Source organism: Zalophus californianus, chromosome 2 (genome assembly GCF_009762305.2).
Source record: "Zalophus californianus isolate mZalCal1 chromosome 2, mZalCal1.pri.v2, whole genome shotgun sequence".
NCBI lineage: Eukaryota > Metazoa > Chordata > Mammalia > Carnivora > Otariidae > Zalophus > Zalophus californianus.
In genome coordinates this window covers 16,409,293-16,432,867 of record NC_045596.1, presented here as the reverse complement: position 1 = coordinate 16,432,867, position 23,575 = coordinate 16,409,293, and the positions used below count along the sequence as shown (strand labels likewise).

Sequence of the window (23,575 nt, the reverse complement as noted above, 5' to 3'; positions counted from 1 at the left end):
AAATATAATATAGTATTTAATACTTCTATAACATTCTCAGCACCTCAAAGTGTTCAAATAAACGATTGTCCTCTGAGTAAAACTGTCAGAAAGGAAATTGCTGATAGTATATCTTTTGGAAGATGTAAGCATTTGAAAGGGAATTTATAGATGTAAATGTCATTATTATTATGAAACCTGAAATTGCCTTTCCAGATATAAACTGTGAGGAAGGACAGGTATTACAGTTCAACCATTTCCAGTTACATATACCTAAACTGCCCACATATATGTTAACATAATTTCAAAAAGACCTCTTTGCCAATTGCACAATAACTAGATCTCCAGAACAAGGTCCCTTATGTTGAGTCTCTAAGCAGTATTTAGGACTATGAGTAATTGATCTTAAAAACAACTTACATGTGTATAACCTCTTATAGCCTGCAAAATATTTATACTTCTTTTTAGCCACACTGTCTGGTAGAGGAAGATGCATTATTAGTCCCACCTTAGTTGAGAAAACAGATGGTTCAATAGTATGAGATTGTCCAAGGTCACAAAGCAGACAGGGAAAGCTAAAAGAACTGTAATGTAGGCCTCCTGACTTCTAGTCCAATACTTGTCCCTCCCCACCACATGGCGCCTCTTCTTGCAGTCCATCCACTACATCCCCAGTATGAAAAAAACACTTGCAAGAAATTGCCAATGGTCACACATACCAGAAACTCACAGTGTCAGTTCTAGATGAGCAGGAAATAGTCTTTTTTTTAATGCCTTTTTTTTAAAGATTTTATTTATTTATTAACAGAGAGATAGACAGAAGAGCACAAGCAGAGGGAATGGCAAGAGGGAGAGGGAGAAGCAGGCTCTGTACTGAGCAGGGAGCCCGATGTGGGACTCAATCCCAGGACCCTGGGATCATGACCTGACCCAAAGCCAGACGCTTAACCATCTGAGCCACCCAGGCACCTGGAAATAGTCTTTTTAATTTTTGCACCTTTCATAAGGGAACATGATGGAAACTTACCGAGGTAAGTTTGCTGATGGTGGTGATGACTTTATTCTTTTTATAATAACACTGTTAGCTGTTTCTAACTACAAAACTAATTCATGTTCATTACAGAAAGATGGAAAAATATTTCAAAGACCATAATGAAGAAAATTAAAAATTACTAATTACATTCTATCCTTTATTGTTATTTTCGTTGAAAGACCAGCCCAAGTCTTGTCATTTTTAGCAACCTCATCCAAAAGTCACATTAAATAAATAAAATATATTACCCTCATTGTGCTCTGAAATTGTCTCACTCAACTTAGAAGCAAGGTATCTTGAGAATTGTACGTGTTATCAAATCAACTTCTAATGATCTGAATTAATTGCCAGATACATCAGTAGAGATCATGCCAGATGTTTGTTTTTGGATAGCATTGCTCCTCCATCTGAGAACACTCATACCGCCTTATACCACCTTTTGAAGTGGTTTCTACAGAGCTGTTTGAGAAGCAAGTGAATCATTAATCCATTTCTAAGATTGGCAGCAGTGGTCAAAGAAGCGTGGTATCAGAAAAAGCAAAAAAGAAAGTGCTAGTTGTTAATCGTACAGAAAACAGTGTGCATTAACAGAGCCACCAGTTGGTCCTATCTATGTCTCCAACATCATGAACTCCTACTAGCCTTGCTCATTCTGTCTGCCTTATTTCTACCTCTTCCCCCATCCTAATCATTTGTTATTAAGATGCTTTGTTAGCCCTGCCTTACAGTTACAAAACAGACGCTAGAATAGCCCAGTGGTGTTTTCTTTCTACCAAGCATCTCTCTCCCTAATTAAATATCCCTTGATTCCATGGAGCAGGCGTGGGGGAAAGCCACAGAAAATACTATTTGCCTTTGCAGGTGGCAGTTCCTCATCTCAGAATGTCCTTGCTTATTTCAAGATCTGGTTAAGTCCCTAAGTAGACTTCAGGCATTTTCTTTCTCACAAATCTTTCCCAGCCTACCAGCACTTACACGTTCCTTCCCCAGTAAAGAGTGAACAGTCCTTCCACGAAGGATGGTTAACACTCACCACACACTCTTGTATAATGATCCATTTACACATCTTTCTCCTCCACTTGATTGTGAGCCACTGGGAACAGGGAGCATGCCTGCTCCTGTTTGTAGCCCTTTTGCCCAGGACACACACTCTACGTATCGAATAACTTTGTACAGAATAAATGATTGTGTAATGAAATAATCAAAGAAAGAAGGGAAAAAAGTAGAAAAAATAAAGGAGAAAAGGAAGGGAAAAAAGGAAAGAAAGGCTGAATTTGTCTTTAATAATTCAAAGTACTTCTGCAATGAGAGTTCCAGTCTTATAGAGTAAGTCATCCTAAATTTGACTACTCAGTAGCCTCATCATCACAAATATAAAAAAAACATATTTCCCGTCATGACTTGTATATTTGGGGAAGAAAGAAAGAGGATTTTAAACCTGGCAACCTTATATTTCCTCACTGATGTCTGTCTTTTACAGTATGGTTCAGGAGAACAAACACGGGCTCAGTAATAAGAGAATTTTATTCTTCCTTGAGCAGATCATTTGACAACCCTTGCCTAGTTTCCCCAGATTAAAAATGACACACTTGAACATGATGAGTGTTTCTAACTCAAGCAAACTCATGTTCTGGAAATAATGATCAGTTATGTAAACATCACACTGGACAAGAATTAGGAATTCAATTTTGTGGTGAGTAAAATAAAAATAATGAGACCATTTCGGAGAGACCTTTGTAACGTTTAGGACACTCGTGTTTAAATGTGAGTTTTATCACTTACTAAATGTCAAGAGTGACATGGATAATCCCTGCGATGCTTCAGAGAGTCCCTTGATGGTCACTAAGGGCAGGAACTGGACCTGCCTTTTTCACAATTGTATTCCCAGGACCTAGCCCAGTGACAGACATATAGGTAGGGGCTCAAAAAAAGTGTTAATGGAATAGATCCTTTGTGGTTTCCAAATAATTACACCTGGCCTCTTTTAATTAGCAGATAATATAAGGAATTAAGATGTATCTGAATTGCAATTATTACAGAATCTTATTTTTATGTAATCCTCAATATTTATTCATATCGACACACTATATTTCACTATGCCTAATTTATGGTAGACCTAGTGCTTCTGGTTCAGTGTTCTGTCACATTTTGCTTCTCAAATAAATTCATCACGTAATTATTAGGCCACAGTGAAAAGTTAATTCAAATTGTCCATCTTATTCATTTGTATGTGCCTGGCTTACAGTAGGAGTTTAATAGAGATTTGTCAAATAGATTCAATTTGAATGAATAAGAACAACCGTGAAATTAAAATTTCTTGAAATTTCAAATGTTCTTGCAGATTAATTTGTTTCATTTGTGTATGTGTGTGCTTTTTTTTTTTTTTTGACATCATCTCAGCTTCCTGCTGGTCTTTGAAATAATTCTCTAGAGCTCAAACCTTTCTGGTTGTGAAAATGAAGTTCATAAAATAGACTAATATATCATCTCTTGTGCCTGGGGTCAGAGATCAAAACAATAACCAAGGAAAATATGAACTCTCCCTCATTTTTCTGATTGTTATCTCCTGAAGCATCAAAACACACCAAGAGAAACCGGGGACTACGTTTATTCCTTTGTAGCCGATCCTGAAAAGGACAAAACGCTGGGGAAAATATACCAACCTGAAATAGATTAGGATATTTTGAAATACATGTAATAAAAACCCAATTCAAAGTATTTTTTCTTTTTCTTCTTTTTATTATTATGTTATGTTAATCACCATACATTACATTATTAGTTTTTGATGTAGTGTTCCATGATTCGTTGTGTGCGTATAACACCCAGTGCTCCATGCAGTACGTGCCCTCTTTAATACCCATCATCGGGCTAACCCATTCCCCCACACCCCTCCCCTCTAGAACCCTCAGTTTGTTTTTCAGAGTCCATAGTCTCTCATGGTTCATCTCCCCCTCCAATTTCCCCCCCTTCATTCTTCCCCTCCTGCTATCTTCTTCTTCTTCTTTTTTTTAACATATAACTTATATTTGTTTCAGAAGTACAGATCTGTGATTCAACAATCTTGCACAATTCACCGCTCACCATAGCTAATTCAAAGTATTTTTAAGACTTTATTTTTTTAGAGCAGTTATAGGTCTACAACAAAATTGAAAGAAAGGTACAAAGATTCAAATATACCCTCTGCCCTGACACAGGCATAGTATCCCTCATTAGCAGCATCACTCATACAAATGGTGCATTTGTTACCAAGGATGAACCTATATGAATACATCATAATTACCCAAGTCTATCATTTATTTTAGGGCTCGCTTTGGTGTTGTACATTCTATGGGTTTGGTACATTCTATCGGTTTGCTCAAGTATATTTTAATCACATAGCCATCATTAAAATAAAATACAGACTATTCTCCCTGCCCTGAGAATCCTCTGTGCTCAACATTTATCATCCGTCTCCACCCTAATGTCTGCCAATCACTGATTTTTTACTACTTGCATAATTTTGCCTTTTCCAGAATGTCACATAGTTAGAGTCATACAGTGTGTAGTCTTCTCAGATTGGCTTCTTTCACTTAATAATATGCTTTTAAGTTTGCTCCCTGTCTTTTCATAGCTTGATAGCCCGTTTCTTTTTAGCTCTGATAATACTATTCCATTGTCTGGATGTACCACAGTTCATTTGTCCATTCGCCTACCGAAGGACGTCTAAGTTGCTTCCAAGTTTTGGCAATTATGAATAAGGCTGCTATAAACATTGCAAGTTTTTGTATGGACATAAATTTTCAAATCCTTTGGGTAAATACCAAAGAGCATGATTGGTTGGATGGTATGGTCAGAGTGTGTTTAGTTTAATAAGGAACTGCTAGACTGTCTTTCAAAGTGGCTATATGGTTTTGCATTCCCACCAGCTATATATGAGAGTTTTGGTGCTCCACATCCTCGTCAGCATGTAGTGTTGTCGGAGTTCCAGATTTTGACCATTCTAAGAGGTGCATAACAGTATCTTATTGCCATTTTAATTTGCATTTCCCTGGTGACATATAATGTGGAACATCTTTTCATATGTTTATTTGCACATATATATCCTTTTTGGTGAGGTGGGCATTACAGTTTTTGGCCCATTTTTAGATCAGTTTATTTTCTTACTGTTGAATTTTAAGGGTTCTTTGTACATTTTAGATAACAGTCTTTTTCCAGATGTGTCTTTTGCAAATATTTTCCCCCAATCTGTGATTTATTTTCTAATTCTGTTGACAGTAATTTTTTTTCAGAGCAGAAGTTTGTAATTTTAATGAATTCCACCTTATTGATTACTTCTCTTAGGGAATCATACCTTTGGTGTTGTATCTAAAAAGATATCACCAGGGCACCTGGGTGGCTCAGATGGTTAAGCGTCTGCCTTCGGCTCAGGTCATGATCCCAGGGTCCTGGGATCGAGTCCCGCATCGGGCTCCCTGCTCCTTGAGAGCATGCTTCTCCCTCTGCCTCTCTCTTTCTTTCATGAATAAATAAATAAAATCTTAAAAAAATAAAATAAAATAAAGTAAAAATAAATAAAAAGGTATCACCATACCCAAGGTCATCTATGTTTTCTCCCATACTTTTCTATGAGTTTTACAGATTTGTGCTTTACATTTAGGTCTGTTATCCACTTTGAGTTAGTTTTTGTGAAGCTTGTAAGGTCTGTGTCTAGTTTCATTTTTGTGTGTGTGTGTGCGGTTCTTTTGCAGGTGTATTTCCAGTTGTTCCAGCACCATTTGTTAAAGAGACTAACTTTGCTCCACTGTATTGCCTTTGCAACTTGTCAAAGATCAGTTGACTGTGGGTCTATTTCTGGGTTCCTTATTCTGTTTCATTATTCTAGTTGTGTTTTCTTTCAGCAATACCCTACTGTCTTGATTACTGTAGCTTTATATTAAGTCTTGGAGTCAGGGATCATCGAGCTTCCAACTTTATTCTGCTTCCTGTTGGCTATTCTGGGCCTCTCCATATAAACTTCAGAATCAGTTTTGTTGCTATCCATAAAATGGCTTCCTGGGATTTTGACTAAGATTGTTTTGAATCTACAGATGAAGTTGAGAAGAACTGACATCTTGGAAATATTGAGTCTTCCTATCCACGAACAAGGAATCTCTCTCCACTTCTTTATTCTTTGATTTCATTCATCAGAGTTTTTCAATTTTCCTCATTTAGAACTTGTACATATTTTATTATATTTGTATCTAAATATTTCATTTTGGGGTATGGTAATGTCATGACATTGTGTTTTTAATTTCAAATTCCACTTTTTCATTGTTACTATACAGGAAAGCAGTTAACTTTTGTATATTAGCCTTATAGTCTACAACCTTGCTATAATTGCTTATTGCTTGTTTGGTTGATTCTTTCAGACTTTGTACATTGACAGTCGTATAATCTGAGAACACAGACAGTTTTGTGTCTTCCTTCCCAATCTGTATTTTCTTTTCATGCCTTATTGCACAATTTCTAGTCCTTATAGCATAATTCAAAGTTTTAAAAGTTGTATTGGCTCACATAACTTAGAGAAACATTAATAGCATCAGGCACAGCTGGATTGGGGCTCCAACAATATCATCATCAGGATTCTCTTTCCTCTGCCTTCCCAGAGAAAACCCTGATAGCTCCAGCAAGAAAGGATCTGGATTTAGTCACATGACATACCTGAACCAATCACTGTGACCTGGGTGATGGAGAATTGTTCTTGAACGAGCCTGTAATATTGACCTAGCCCTGTGGTCTCAGAAAAGAGAGGGTATTGGAATTGAGAACCCCACCAATATCATGTGAAATGAAAGACTGGAACTTCCTAAAGCAGACAAGAGTAGAATAGAGCAGAGCCAGGGAGAGTCAGAATCAACATATCCCATGCTGTCATTCCAGAGTCACTATCTCATACTCTTTCAAGATTTGGATCTCTGACTTAAAAATCTTGATTTCTTGGCCTTAATGCAGCGTCCATGAAACTGACCTAATAGAAACCTACCTGAACTTCAGAGTTTCTTGACTTTTTGAATGCTGTTATTTTCTCTTCTATTCCACTTTTACTCTGATGGGCATAATTTGGACCTCATAATTACCTAAAAGTGTGCCATTCCGGGAATCTTAAATTAGTCTCTCCCTTTCAACCACAACTTTCCCTCTGTTTGAATGCCTTGGGCCCTGTCTCCCACTACCTCCTGCTTACTGACTTTAAAAACCAGAGTACTGTCGTCACCATCCCTGCTATAGTCTCACTGGCTCCACATTAATCTAGACCATATGGCTTTGATCACATGAAACACCTCTGAAGCATTCCTGCTCCTTTACTCTTGTTCTATGATCATACCTGTGTTGATTTCTTATGACTACCTTAACAAAATACCACAAATAAGGTGGCTTAAAACAACAGAAATTTTTCTGCCACAGTCTGGAGGCCAAAAGTCTGAAATCAATAACATTGAGCCAAAATCAAGAAGTTCTTTCCAGAGGCTCTAGGGGAAAATCTGTTCCTTGCCTCTTCCAACTTCTGGCGGGTGCCAGCGTTCCTTGGCTTGTGCCTGCATCACTCCAATTTTTAGGACGAGTATCTCTCTGCTGCATCTTCACATCACCTCCCCATCTGCATGTGAATCAAATCTCTCTGCTTCAGTCTTATAAGGACATTTGTGATGGCATGTAGAGCCCACTTGGGTAATTCAGTATAATCTCACTATCTCAAGATTCTTAAAGTAATCACATCTTTAAAATATAAGGTAATATTCACAGTTTCCAGGATTTAGAGTAAGTATATCTTTTGGGGAACCATTTTTTAACCTATTGTAATGTCAGTATAGCAAAAGCCAACTCTGAGGTCAACCAATATCTTTTTACTCTTCTACTACTTGCCAGAAGGAGAAAATCAGAGGCATAAGAGTCACCATTAATTCACAAGTTTTATACCCAATTTGATATCCCCTTTACTTATCCATAATCAAATGTCTCTCCAGCTATACTTAGCTAAAATTAAATACCTTTACATCATTTAAAACTCTCCTGATTCCATCAATAAATGCATCTACAAAAGCATCTGTTTTCTCACAGAAAATTATGGACAATCACCACCGCATCCTCAATTCCTAGAACAAGGTCTAGTACATAGTTGGCACTTGATTTATATTTATTTACTGTCTTCTTCTTTCCAATACAAAAGAATGTTCCATTTTCCCTGTATTCTTAATCCCACTCCTTTTGATATCTTGCTCCCTCGTTATTCTGTATCTCTAATTTCTCCCCAAACCCCTGTCTCTTCTGGCTGCTTCCTTATGTCCTCTAAAACTACTCAAGTCTCTTACACACTTAGAAAAATATGTAAGAGTACATACTCCAAACCATTACAAACAACAATACTTATCTGCAGACACTGGCCTCTCTGTTGGCAATTTTTATTCTTACACTGTTCTTACACAATTGCTAAAAGAATGACCAAAACTCAGTCTATAATATCTCACCTCCAACCTAATCCCTAGCTATAAGCTTTGTCCCTCCTATGTCACCTAAACTGTTCTTCCTTAGGTCAAAACTTTTTTTCATGGTTATGAGTGTTTTTGAAAAATTGAACCCTTTATTTTGAGATAAATGTAGATTCACATGCAGTTGCAAGACACACTGCAAAGAGGTCCCCTCTCTACCATTTTATTCTAACAATAACATCTTACAAAACTGTAGTGCACTATCACAATCAAGACACTGACACTGAAGGTCCCCATTGATTTCATTTAAATTTCCCCAGTTTCCCCTATACTCAGTTATGTGTGTCACACTCTTTTTCCTTTGCAAATGTATTGAATACTTTCCAGTCTTGAAATTAATTAATTGCTTGATTTAAATTTAGTAAATGTATTTAGTGTATGTTATGAACCAAAGATTGGTCTAAGGTTTTATAAATACTGGCCAGTGTTATCTTTATATAAATTCTATGGGGTAAGACTATTACTATTAGTCCCATTTTACAGATAAGGCAGCTAAGGCACAGAGAAGTTAATAAACTTGCCCAAGCCAACACAGATAGTATGAATAGTAAAGCCTGAATTTAAGCCTATGCAGTCCAGTTCCAGAGTCTATGCTTTTATCCCCTCTTTCTCATGACGTCTTGAGACCGAACTGAGCTCTGCTGAGTCTGGACCTAGAAGCCATGAGCTCCTTGAATGTCCTTTGTTCCTTTGACATCACTATCTGTTGCTTCTCCTTGTACCTCTCTGACTACTCCTTTTTGGACCACTCCTCCTATGCCCATCTCTTAAATGTTGCTGTTCCCCAAGACAGTGTATTTAGCTCCCTGATTTTTTGTGCTAAAGGCACATAAATCCATAGATATAAGCTTAGAACTCTTACCTGAGCCCCAGACTGATTCCTGATTGTTGACTCTCTATTTCCCCCTAGATGTCCATCAGATACTTCAAACTTCAATTTGTCAGAAACAGCACTAATCCATCTTTCCATCTTTTCCCCATAACTCACTTCCCTCCACATCCCCCCACCAAAGAAAGTCTATCTGTCTGCATTCTGATCTTAAAGAATAATGCCTCCATTCATTCAAAATTACTCTCTATAATAGTCACAAAATGAAGAAATCATAATACAGGTACTAACTGTGCTCTCAGTGAATAATTTATACTCTACAATATTTAGTTCATATTTTATTCTGAAGTAATGACCTGGATTACTTTGCTTACGGTGCCTGACACAGAGCCATAAAATGGAGAAATGCAAAAATCAAACACTTATGGAAAGATGTGACAAATCATTTTCCGGTCATAGAATCAAGGAAATAATTCTTAAAGAAGGACAAAATTAGTTATAAGAATGAAAATATAATTAGAAATGATAGATAAAATACAATTATCCCAGTTCTCTGGGGAAAAGTGTTCTTTTTCAACTGTGCATTTTAACTACCAGAGGAAACATTCCTTATCTTACTAGGTATGTTAGGCTGTGAAAAAACAAGAGATGTCTAGAATATTTTGAGAGGTTATATAGAGGCCAAACCATCCTAGACTTCTCATCTTCCAACAAAAATAACAAAACAAACGAACAAAAAACACACATAAAACAACAACAACAACAAAACCCAGAGAAGACTTGAGATAAATCTCCCATAATTTAAATCTAACATTTATCTCTCTCTGGGAAGCAGTAAGGTTAACAGCTGATGAACAAGAAAATGAAAACATCTGTAAGATACTAAATAAAACATGTATTGTTTTTACTTCATTATGTGGCAAGAACATAAAGCCTGTAGCTTTATGCCTCACTAGAGAGAATAAAAATTATCACAAACTTATATAACATGAGTTTTGAAGAGGATCTCTTGCTGATTGAAATAATGCCTTTACCATATTTGCAAAATAAATGTCTTGAATATTGACAAGCTCTAAAAATAAAAAGTGTGTAGATATAAATGAAGAGTAAAAGTGGTAGTTTTTGTGATTTGATGATTCTTTTCTATGCCTGGAATACTTTTGAGAAGTCAAGATTTTTATATATTAAATAAATATATGTGTAATACTTAATATATTAAATATAATAAAAGTTAAACTACTTCAGTTATCAGGGTAAACATATCTGTAGAGCTACATCTACTAGGGTGCTGGACTTCCAACCCTCTGGAAGGATGCTAGCTCCTAACACAGTATCATTGAGGCCTCATTAGCACTTATAATAGTATAAAGTATCCATCCTAATCAGGTGCACTGTGTACAAGTATGCATTGTAGAAATTATCATCATCATTATTATTAATTATTTTCAAAAGTAAAGAAAGATGCAGAAACTCCTCCTACAAAGTAATAATCCTAAATTATTTGCAGTGTAATCCATGGCAATGAGAGTTTATTCTGTGTGTTTGCTTTTCTTTCAGTTATGGAGATGGGAACAAGAGAACTTAATCCTCAGCTATGTTGAAACTCTTGTTCGGGTGAAATAAATTCACCCACACAAAGACCATAGTAGCTGATTGGTGGAAAACCTCCACCAGAGCAAGACCATGTCTGTTTTTTCCTCTTCTGTTTATTCAGCTTAAGCAGAGAACCTCATACACTGTAGTAGATGCTAAATAATTATGTACTGGATAAATAATATACCAAAGTTAGATATTCAGCTCTGGTAGGACAGAAAAAGAAACAAAGCAATGTTGATTGTGTAGAATGTGATTTGCCCTTTTACTGGGCACTTTGTGTAAAGGATCACTTAATTCTCTCCATAGCTCTATAAAACAGGTATATTATCCTCATCACATGAATGGTAAAGACCTCGATCCTTGACATGTCTAGTGGGCCAGGAATTAACTAACTAGGGCTGAGACTATCACTATGACTTGAACTCATGCCAGGATTTGCATATGCCCTTGACCTCTCCCCCAGCTCTTGTGAACTTCTCATCCTTCTCATCCTTCAGGTCACTGCTTAAAAGTCACTTAAGTGTGACTTCTTCAAGAAGGTCTTCCTTGTAACCTTTCCTGCATTAGACTGGTCTCCCATTCTTCCTCTGGAGCACTTACCACTACTCTAGCTAAATGATCATCTCTGGAGCTCCTCGTTTCATGTGTGCCTTCTCTGGTAGATTCCAAACTCCCCAGAGGGCTTTGTCTGTCCTGTTGATTGTTTATCCCCAACACTTACTACACTCTCTGACATATAATATGTTTTCAAAAATATTTGATGAATAAATGAATGATGGGAAAACCCAGGCTTGCAGAAGTTAACCCATTCGAAGTCCCAAAACTAGTGATATGAGTGGATTTTAAGTCAGGGGCTAGAAATTCCAGAGACTACAATTTAGAACAATTTAGAACAAGAAAAAGGAAGATTGATTTATGATTAAATAAACAGAAAGTATTTAGTAAGGATCTAACATCCTCCTTTAAGTTAAAAAATAACAAAAACTGAACAGGGTCGTAATAATCACCCCCACTGTTATAGAAATCATCTTCATCACAGTTAATGCCAGATATTGTACTAAACATTGTATATGGGTTATCATTATTTAAACCTCATAATAACTCCAAGATAAGTATTATCATTATTTCTGTTTTAAAGATTTAAAATTTTCCCCAGTAATATAGCCAAGCAAACCCAAGCAATCTGACTTCAGAACACACATGCACTTAAAAGCAAATTTATTTGAATTTCAGACTTGGGATTTTTGTTGTTGTCTTGCTTATTTACTTGTTTCCTTAGACCTACAACCTATAGATTTTTAATGACTAAAATTAGGGGTGGCTCAACTGCCAAAAAAGAGATTGTAATTTTAGGCTGATTTACTCCAACTATAATTTCCAGAGTAGAGCAGTTAATAGTTTCTGGGCCCCTTTCCCTGAAATAGTTAATGTTCCTATATACCTAATTTGGGGAGCGCCTGGGTTGTTCAGTTTGTTAAGTGTTTGACTCCTGGTTTCAGCTCAGTTCTTGATCTCAGTCATGAGTTTGAGCCCCACATTCGGCTCCACGCTGGGTGAAGAGCCTACTTAAAAAAAAATGAAATTCTACATACCAAATTCGGGAACAGGAGCTCACAGTCCCCTTTCATAAAGGGAAAATATCTTTCTGGAAAGAAATCTACTCATACTTACACCAATAACAAGTTTAGAGAAAGAACTCTCGGAGTATGAACTAGAAATCAGATTTCCTGCTCTCAGGGAGGACACTGCTGCCCCCTTGTGCCTCAATGTTGTAATAAAACACTCAGAATGTTTGAGGCCGGCTAGCGGATCTGGCGCATCACCTGAGCTCTGGAGACCCCTTGGAAGCTCTCCGGGCAGCTGACAGAGTAACCAGGTAGGTCCCCAGTCTCCTTCTGAGCCATTGTGCCCACAGTGGGGAACCTAGAAGCATTGCAAGTCAAGGCAGGGCTGTCCTCCCGGGCAGTGACCCTTGCTAATTGTCGCCTTTAGAGAAGAGCCTCTGAAGAATCACTGGAGGCAAAGAAGGGTAAGACTTCTTAGGTATTTGCAGTAAACAGAATTTAGTTAAACAGAACAAACATTCCTCTGACTTGTAGCTAAGCTCCAGAGACTCAGGGCTGCTCCTGAAACAGCAGCTTGCTGAGAAGCAAGTACCTAAGAGAGGGACAAAGAATTCTTTTCTCAGAATTAAGAACAAGAAAGGAATATATAATAAGATGTATTTGAGGGCTGGGTTTGACCGTGTCCTATACCTTCCTCATGAAAGCAAATGAAATGGCTGTCCTGCATCTCCTCACCTGTGACATTTGAATTAATTTATGAAAAGCAGTTAGATTTTTCATGCTGTTTTGCTCTGATGGGTTTTTTTTTTTTTTAATAAGAAAGCCTTTATTTTTAAGACAAAACAAATAGCATAAACACACATCCAAATGCACGTACGTTCACTGGGTTTTATAAAAGAGAAAGCTGCACTCAGGTGTCAGTTATAACAGATTCCCCCTGCTTCTGGTGGCATGGATACAACATGTGCTTGTCTAAGAAGTCGTTCTGGGGTAGCCATGATAAGAGTGAGGTGATACAAGGCAGAAATGCAGGTAGGTGAAAGCTTTAAAACCCTTTTCACCACCCTAATGTGCTTTTGTTTTGCTCTGGGGAATTGAAGCCATCAGCAGGCCACCTTACAAAGAACTTACATGTCAAAGAACACTTTCAAATACCTAAAAGAGATTCAAGATTGCTACTAAAGTTATACAGGGAGGTCAGTAGGAGAAAATAGTTTATGTTCCCAAAACCCAGGTTTCACACAATATGAAAAGAAGAGGCTGATTTTAGTAAAGGCTGGTCTTTTTCATGATGCGCAGGAACTCCTGCCCATTGGCTTCTCCATCTCCATCTCGATCAGCTTCGAGTAGCTGATCATTTCCTGTAGCTCCTCATCAGTGAGGTTCTCACCCAACTCCTTGGCCACACACTTTAGATTTTTGAATGATATCTTCCCAGTTTCATCATCATTGAAGAGCTTGAAAGCTTTCAGAATTTCTTCTTTGGTATCTTTCTCAGACATTTTCTGAGTCATCACAGTCAAAAAGTCACTAAAGTTCATTTTTCCTGCCTCTTCCTTATCAATTTCACTTATCATTTTCTTGATCTCTTCTTTCTTGAGTTCAAAGCCCAGTGCCCTCATTGACACCTTAAGTTCCTTAACATCTATGGTCCCAGTTCCATCAGCATCAAAGAGATCAAAAGCTTCCCGGATTTCCTGTTTCTGCTCTTCAGTAAGCTCTGGCTTAGGACTCACCCTTTTTTCGCTGGGCAGATGATGCCATGCTTGCCTTCTTAAAGTTAGAGGCCATTGCCGATGGACTCCGCTGCCTGGCCTAATGGGTTTTAATATGAATTTATTTGTGTGAATATTTGAAGAATGTTTGTCTTCCCCCTGGACCGTAAGCTCCAAATGGGTGGGGACCATGTTTGCTGACCTGGGAATATTTGTTGAATAAATGATTAATGGTTTTCCTTTTTTGAGTGTGAATTAATAGATTTGAAAAATATTGGGTAAAATATTCTTTTCAGTCATGAAAAGAATATTCAATATTATTTTTCTTTTCTATAGTCTTTCATGGAGGCAACTTAGTAAGATACAAGAACTTTATAGCCAAACGCGGGTTCAAATCCCAGTCCTATGGCTGAATATCTGCTTGACCTTAGGGAAGTTTCTTAAACCTCTCTGAGCTCATTTCTCACATACCATGTAAGAAAATATCTACTTCTTTTGCTTATTATGAGGACTTAATGAGAACACTCATCTCCTACAGAAGCTGGCTCAGTGCCCAGCATACCATGGGTGATCATTAACTGCTACTTTTATTCATCCTGCAACCTCTGCATTCCCTCAAAGCTGAAAATATCTTAGAACAGATTTTTCTACAATCTAGACAAGTCAAATCAACTGTATCTACATACATAGACACACCCATATGCAATCTCATAGATTATACTTCTTTGTCCAGCAGAACTTCCACCGAATTTGTCAGTAAACAATAAAGTGAGCTCATTTCCATTTTCCCACTCTGTTGAAAGATATAATAAAATGACAACAGGGTCATTGCATATGTTAGAGTGTTTTTGACTGTAAGTAACTGAAAACCAATAAATAAAAATGGCTTACACAATGAGGAAAAGGTATGATCTCACATAAGAAGCCAAGAGAAGAGAGGCACAGTAAAGTGATCAAAGAGCCAGAATCTAACCAATGCAGTAGGTCAGGAAAAGGAGACTGAGAATAAGATGCTGCAAAGCTGCAGAAAAACACATCTTCTTATAATTATATATATATATATATATATATATATATACACATAAATATATATGTGTGGTGGATGTACATGTATATCATCATATTGGTGTTTTATTCTTTCCAACTGAAACATTGCACGATTCTTTTAAGTGGAATTTTTTTATTCAGTTGTGTTTTCTTTTTCCAGTATCAGTAGGCTGATGTCATGCCAATTTGAAAGTGATTTGATCAATTCATAAAATCTGCATAATGACCTTGATGATATAGAGCAGAAAAGAATAAAGACAGGACACCCCTCAGCATATGGAATACGATTCATAGCAATATTGCTTCATAGCAATCATGAAAAGAATATTCAATTTTGCAGTCAATGCTGGTCCTGTGCACTCCTGAACACAGCCTTGACAAGATGGATTCCTTTCAAATCTAGGTAAACTAGGGTTCCAAGTAGTGAATTTTACTATAGAAAAGACAAACAGAAACTGCTATGAAAACCGAGGTCAACTCATATTGAGAAGAAGCAGACTGTAGTTTTCAGACCTCTAAAGATGGCCCACTCATGATTCCTGTCTCCTGGTTATTCAACCAAACACTAATCGAGGTATCACCTTAAAGAGATTTTACAGGTGTAATTAAAGTCCTGTATCAGTTGAACTTAAGATACAGAGATCATCCTTGTGGGTCTGATCTATTCACATGAGCCCTTTAAAAGATAAGTGAAATCAGAACTTGTGAGAAGAAAACTGAGAAAGGCATCCAGCTAATAGTCCACCATGTAATGGGGACCTCAGTCCTACAACCAAGAGAAACAAAATCCTGCCAATAATCTGAATGAGCTAGGAGGAACATGGCCAGGTTCACAAGAGAACCAGTCAGCTAACATGTTGAGTGTGAGACCCTGAGTAAAGAACAGAGCTGAGCGCTGACAGACTCTTGCCCCACAGAACTGAGATAATAAACTTGTGTTGTCTTAAGTCACTAAGTTTTGAACAATTTTTTGTGCAACAATAGAACTAATATATGGGACTTCTCTTCGGTCACTGTTGTCTTTCCCTCTCAACCCCAGTGGTTTTGGATACCTGCAGAACTTAACTCTGTTGTAATTGACAAAATGAGTTTTGACCAAATGAACCCTCTCTTTGCATAAAGTTGGGGAAATCTTTTTCTGAAGACTCTTTAAATCAAATAACTACATGCATTCTAATAAAGGTTTAGGACTTGGGCCCGATCCCAGAAAGGCTTTTCCTACAAAATTTGAGCAACTTCATTTCTGCACAATCAGCATAAGTGACTTGAGAATATTAAAAGACATCAACATTTGTAGAGTTTCTAGAATATTGTTAGGATCTTTATATACATATTGTAGATGAGTTATCATTTCCTCACTGTAAAATTCTATTACATTCTACATTTTATAGACTAAGACTCAAGAGGCTGAACATTTCAATGATTTCTTTGTTAGTAGAGCTGGAACTTGAGATTTTTTTCTTTTCTTTCTTTCTCTTCTTTTCTTTTCCTTTTTTTTTTTTTTTTTTTTGGCTATAAATCTCATGTAATTTCCCTCTTCCTTAGAGTTGGAAAAGAGAGTTTGAGGTGCAGAGAAAATTTGCCTTGTGCCTGGGATTTCTCCATCACCCTGGGTGACTGGGGAACCTCACTGGGCTCAGAGTGTGCCTGTACCCTCACACTCAAACAACTGAACTGAATCTTGATTATCACCCAGCACTTGTGTCTTTTCCAATATTAAGGAGGGAAGTCTTTCGCCAATTTTTTTTCAATATAAAATTTATATTTAGCCCAAAGAGTGTATTAGAGAATGCAGAAGTTTCTTAATGCAAATTTTGGAAGCAGCAAAATAGACCCATCATGTTGGTTGTATCCAGTTTTTAAAGTTTTTCTTTTTTATACACTATTTTAATTTTCTATTGTTTTTTACATGTGATGTCAGTATTTCTTAGAGGTCATTTTACAGGTGAGGAAACTTAGACTGGAAGAAAATAAATGACATTAGAATAGAAACTTAACCCAGCAATTGCACTACTAGGTGTTTACCCCAAAGATACAAATGCAGTGATCTGAAAGGGCACCTGCACCCCAATGTTCATAGCAGCAATGTCCGCAATAATCAAACTATGGAAAGAGCCCAGATGTCCATCAACAGATGAATGGATAAAGAAGATATGGTATACATATATAATGAAATATTACTCAGCCATCAAAAAAAATGAAATCTTGCCATTTGCAATGACATGGATGGAACTAGAGGGTATTGTGCTAAGCAAAATAAGTCAATCAGAGAAAGACAATTATCATATGATCTCACTCATATGTGGAATTTAAGAAACAAAACAAAGGATTATATGGGAAGGTAGGAAAAATAAAATGAGGAAATTAGAGAGGGAGACAAACGATAAGAGACTCTTAACTATAGGAAACAAACTGAGGGTTGCTGGAGGGGAGGTGGGTGGGGAGAGGGGGTAACTGGGTGATGGGCATTCAGGAGGGCACGTGATGTAATGAGCACTGGGTATTATATGCAACTGATGAATCATTGAACTCTACCTCTGAAACTAATAATACACTGTATGTTAATTAACTGAATTTAAATTAAAAAAAGAAAACAGAAATTTATAACCAGTTCTAGTTCTTAGTGATCAGCTTTTATGCTCTGAAAACTAAGGCCAATCCTCTTATTTAAATGAGCTTTTTACAGCCCAATTGTTGAATACAGTAAAGATTTTAAAATTCTTGTTGAAATAAATGTTTTCTTCTGGGGCACCTGGGTGGCTCAGTCATTAAGCGTCTGCCTTCGGCTCGGGTCATGATCTCAGGGTCCTGGGATCCAACCCCGCATTGGGCTCCCTGCTCCGCGGGGAGCCTGCTTCTCCCTTTCCCCCTCCCCCTGCTTGTGTTCCCTCTCTCGCTCTGTCTCTCTCTCTGTCAAATAAGTAAATAAAATCTTTAAAAAAAAAAAAAAGAAATGTTTTATTCTGACCCGGGTGGTTTCCTCTTAATTTCTATGAACATGTTTATGATAAACAGTGATGAGGGTAGGGGGGGGAACCAAGATTTTGACCTCAAAAATTCTTCATAACCATTTAATGGTCTCTAGTGGTGGCTAGGGACAGAGATACATACATAAGAGAAAATGGAGACTTTGAATAATACAACACAAGGCATCTGGGGCTCCTGGGTGGCTGAGTCGGTTGAGTGTCAGATTCTTGGTTTCTACTCAGGTTATGATCTCAGGCTCTTGATCTCAGGGTCCTGAGATTGAGTCTTGCTTCAGACTCCATGCTCAGTGGGGAGTCTGCTGGAGATTCTCCCTCTCTCCCTCTCTGTCTCTGCCCCTTCCCCTCCCAAATAAATAAATAAATCTTTTTAAAAAATACAACACAAGGCATCAGAAATGTTCCTCAGCACAATTAAATAGAGAAGAACACAAATTACAGGGAAAAAAGTATTTCGGAGCGTATGGCATTCCAAAAATTTGCCCACAAGTTTTTCAAAGAAGCTGCCAGAGCAAATTTATTTTAAAAAGATTTTATTTATTTATTTGACAGAGAGAGAGAGACCACAAGTAGGCAGACATGCAGGCAGAGGGAAAAAGAGAAGCAGGCTCCCTGCTGAGCGTGGAGCCTGATGTGGGGCTCGATCCCAGGATGCTGGGATCATGACCTGAGCTGAAGGGCAGATGCTTAACCAACTGAGCCACTCAGGTGCCCCTATTTTCTAATTTCTTAAAAGCTAAGAGCAGGTTGAAGGGGTACCTGGCTGGCTCAGTTGGTAGAGCATGTGACTCTTAGTTTCAAGGTTGTGAATTTAAGCCCCATGTTGGGTGTAGAGCCTACTTAAAAAAAAAAAAAAAAAGCAGCTAAGAGCTGGTTAAACGTTTATCCATTTCAGATAAACATTTGTAATACTCTCTGTTCTAAACACTGTTGGGCTCTATAAAGATCAGTCCCTGCCTACAGAGTATTTACCAAGTCTAAGAGGAACAGAGAAATCCACATACAGAATCTGGGGACATTAGCAGTACAAGTCGTGGCATAGCACCATTTAAACTTTCAAAAATTCTCGCATAAGTGTGAAATGCAGGCCATGTTTAAATTTTCATGCTACTAAGAGAGTGACTTTTCTGAGCAACCCCGTTCCAAAAGAAGGAAGTGGGGCATGGAATTTAATTTAGAAGAACCTATGCTTTCCCAATTGGTTTAGGTATTAAAGAGGGTGGAATAATATATGAAGCCGGTCATGCTTTCCACTTGCAGGTCTCTGAAAATGAAACACTCCATCCTTCATTTTTATTGTATCAGTGAGTTCACTCTATCTGTCTGTGAAAGTCATCCCTACTGGAGGTGGTGGGGTGTTTTAACAATTTAATCAACTAATGAATTGAAAATCTGAAAGAAGAACTCAAAGGATAAAAAGTTGTCTTGGCTATGAAATTATAACTCAGCTTGATATGCTCACATCTTGAAAATTAAGAAAACAAAAGCCAATATTTCCCAAATGTTATGATATATCTGTAGCAAATAATACAACCAGACAAAAATACACTTGTTAAGGAATCCTCTGTAAGGAGACTTCTTATCTGATTTGGGGACACTGCAGACACCAGAATCTTAACTATAATAATTGGATAGAGTCCATGTGGTATACATGAGGGTTGCTGGAAGGGTGGGAGGTGTGGGGATGGGGTAACTGGGTGATGGACATTAAGGATGGCACATGTTGTAATGAGCACTGGGTATTATATAAGACTGATGAGTCACTGAACTCTACCTCTGAAACTAATAATACACTATATTGTTAATTAATTGAATTTAAATTTTAAAAAAAGAACAGAAATTTAAAACAGCTTCTAGTTCTTAGCTCCTAGTTCTTATGCTCTGAAAACTGAAGGGCTAATCCTTTGATTTATACATTTATGATAAATAGCCCTGAAGTCTACCGCACATGAAATCCTGTTTTCCCTGCCTTGTCTGCTTCAGCTGTCTCCTTTTGGTGTAGCTCATGAGTTAATGCCCCACATTCTTCTAAGTGTCCAGGATGCTTGCTGGTCCCTGCTTATGAACTTGCACACAGCTCACTGTAAGTATGGTCACTAACAATTATACTGCTTAAGAAGGTAACTTCTTCTAAGAAGTGCCAACTTACCTGCCACCGTCTTCTTTCCAGAGGAATGAATGGATGCTCACCTTCTTTGGGTAGTGATGTGAGTCTTCCGCTCTCTTTTCTCTGAGCTGAGTGTCTGGTGTCCAGCCTTTGTGTTCTCTTTGGTAGTTCTGTCCACAATCTGCTTGCGCTACTGCTCAAACACGTGTCAGTCTACTTCCTTTGTCAGGGAGAACTGAAAGAACAGGCATTGGGCAAAACATGGATGGCATGACATTTCTGTTGGTAGAAACCTGGGATTTGCAGTGTAAGCTCCTCACAACCACCACCATGTATACCCTCCTTAGCAACAGGAGTGGATGTAAGAGTGGATGAAATATATGGATGCTTAAAAATACGACATCATAGACATCATAAAAGGGTCACCACAGAACTATTTCTTTCACAAGGCCTTTTAGTTTTAGTTTATTCTCATGCTATTTTTGTACCATACTTCTTCCTTTGGATTCCTGAAGAGGTATGTCTAAATGTTTAATAATAGTCCTGAACCTGAGGAGATGACATACACCAGAGCAGGATGATTTATGGGAAGAGGAGATTGCAGCCAGTGGAGTGGACAAATATCACTGAGAAAAGGAATCTGATTTGCATATCACTGCAACCATTTCTAGAGCATTCTACCAGAGTTCTGACAACTTCCAAGGAAATACTGAAAGGCTTTCTTGTGAGGTAAACATATAAGGACTCACGATGCACCTCAGAAAATAATTTCTTTAGCTATTTCCTATTCGTGCATGGATTTCTTTCAGAGATACTTTCCCAACACTTTTCATGGACTGCTGTATTTCTTTTTTATTTTTAGAGAGAAAAAGAGTGCATGCAAGCTGGGGGAGGGAGGGGCAGAAGGAGAGAATCTCAAGCAGAATCCCTGCTGAGCACAGAGCCCATCACTGAGCTCAATCCCATGACTCTGAGATCATGACCTGAGACAAAACCAAGAGTCAGACACTTAACCACATGAGGCACCCAGGCACCCCTGGACTGCTGTATTTCTAATGTACTCATGTAAGCATTACTAGTGAAAGCTTTCCTTTAAATTAATGAATAAAAGTTTGCTGGGTTTCTACTAACGTTTACTTCCAGTATGATGCCCATTAATTCTTCTCAGCTGTCATTTATAATTGCAGGATTCCCCTGCCTTTGAAGGTATACTGTGATGATATTAGGGAGTTCATTCAGTTTATAGTGTTAGAGGAGGAAGCAAGACTCATATCTGCTTTATGGGCTCATTGCATTATAGCAGACCTGCACTATTGTAGGTTCAACTGCTTTGATGAATACCATTGAACTCCGGTGTTGCTACAACAATGCTATAGTAACTCTGTATAATGGATTTCTGCTTACCAAATTTGAGATTATTACTACTGTACTAACAACTCTGATTAATGAGCAAATAGGATATGCAAAGAGGGGGGTTAAGATAATCACATAACATACATTATCTTATTGATTCTTGTAACAGCCCTCTGATGTCAATAGTTATCCCCATGCTCCAGGAGAGAACATTAAGACTCAGGTTAAACCATTTGTCTGAAGCTATACAGCTTTGAAGTGGCAGAGCAAGGATTCAGTCCAGTTCTACTTAAGTCCAGAGCCCAGAAACAGAAGCATTTCACTAGACTATTCTAATACTGCCAGGCAGAACATGCCAGCTATTGTTTGGACATGAAGGGGTTTCTGAAGTCCGTGCATCAGCTTAGACCTTGAGAAACCCAGACACAACGTAAGGCTCAGCAGCCCACCGTGGGGCTAAGGGGCACGTTCCGCAAGCTCAGCCTCAATCTCTTCACCTTTAAAATGAAGCCATTGAACGAAGTTTTCTCCAAAGTTGCTTAAACATTCAAGTTTTCTGATTCTGATGAAGAGATGACTCTCTGCCACTTTCTAATGGTCAGTTTCTCTCTCAGGCTGCTTGCTCATCTGAAAAATGGAGATAATCCTAGCATCTATCCATTCATGGGAGATAATCCATGTAAGGCATGTAATACAGTGCTTGGATCATAGAAAGTGCTCATGTATCTGCTTATCATCACAGTCCTTCTCATGATCACCATCATCATCATCCTTGTGTTAATTGCCATAAAAAGCACTACTTCATTAGTATTGATATTAGCAGTAGCAAAATATTCACTGTACATTTACAGTGGATTTTGGCACTCACATGCATCATGGCCCTATATAAGAGAACTGAAAAGGATCACCAGGGAATGCATCTGTAAGGCCCCACAAGGCAAGTGTCTTCACTACCTGACAAATGTATGGCAGTTATGTGCTAAGAAAATCTCATTCTACATTTATTGTGTCCTGATCATATCATGGTGAAGGGTTTAAGGAGCAATAAAGAAAACTCGCTGGTCAGAGCAGATTAATGTGGCAGCCAGCAGAGTGCCAGGAAACTCCAACTCCTTGACGTTTGATGAAGTAGTTCATTTAACCTGTCCTAAAAACTGGAACTTTTTCCTAAGCACTTTAGTGTCAAGCCATTCACAATTAGAGTAAATTGTACATGGTAATGAGGAAGACGTGTGCAGTCCCTTCCTGGACGAAAGGCAATAATTTCTCAAAAAAAAAAAAAAAGAAGCTAACAACGTTTTCCACAAATCTCACAGAGTACACTTTCACTATATATGTGCGTTCGTGTGTGTATATTTGTAATCAATGTCCCCGGTTTTGATTGAATGGCTTCCTTTCACATGGGGCTGTCTTCAACACAACCATGACAGATGGCTCTGGGAGGAAACAAACACTGCATGTCTTCCCAAAGGAAGTATTTTCACGGATGGCTCACCAGAGGACCACTCCTTCAGTCCTAATAGAAAAAAGAAAAGGATAATAATCCAGACGGCAAGACATTGCAATTAAAGGTCAGGGAAGTATGAGTTTGATTCCACTAAACTTTAAACTTTAAATTCCATCAGAGCAAACTGGAATCTTTTAAACTCAGTCTTGTGTCCTCAATGCCTAGAACAGTGGCCTGATGCATAGAAGGTACTAAATAAGTATTTGTTGAAAGAACAAGCAATTGGGTGGCTCTGTGAAATACTGTGATTCCAACAAGTTTCTTAATTTTAAATTCTCAACTTTACTTTCCTCATCTCTAAAGAATCACCACCTTTCAGGGTTAGTGAAAATGTTAAAAGAAACACTTTATGTAA

The 23,575-nt window shown here is 37.9% G+C and overlaps 1 protein-coding gene and 1 pseudogene across 7 annotated transcripts in view; one reads left to right on the top strand and one right to left on the bottom strand.

Annotated features, from left to right (window-relative positions):
* KCNIP4 (potassium voltage-gated channel interacting protein 4) overlaps window positions 1–23,575 on the top strand; it is a 1,107,330-nt gene that overhangs the window by 1,050,784 nt on the left and 32,971 nt on the right. The window lies entirely within an intron of this gene.
* On the bottom strand, window positions 13,774–14,310 carry LOC113925911 (annotated as a pseudogene).